The following is a 276-nucleotide window of genomic DNA, read 5'->3' on the forward strand; positions in this document are numbered from 1 at the left end:
TTGTTTTCCATGACACACGTGTGGAGGTTAGAGGACAACTTTCTATAGTAAATTGTCTCCTACCACCATGCAGGTTCCAGGGATCAAACCCAGGCTGTCCATATTTGGTGGCAAGCCCCTTTTACCCACTAAGCCATCTCACAGGCCTGAACTTTAATAGTCTAATATTAGTCTAAGATACACATTACTCATTAGGTTATTTGTTAAATTACAGTATGAAGTATTCTGTACAGGGGAAAAACAGGAAAAAAAAGGCTACAAGGATATGAACACTAG

This window comes from Peromyscus eremicus, chromosome 7, assembly GCF_949786415.1.
Source record: "Peromyscus eremicus chromosome 7, PerEre_H2_v1, whole genome shotgun sequence".
NCBI classification, from domain to species: Eukaryota; Metazoa; Chordata; class Mammalia; order Rodentia; family Cricetidae; genus Peromyscus; species Peromyscus eremicus.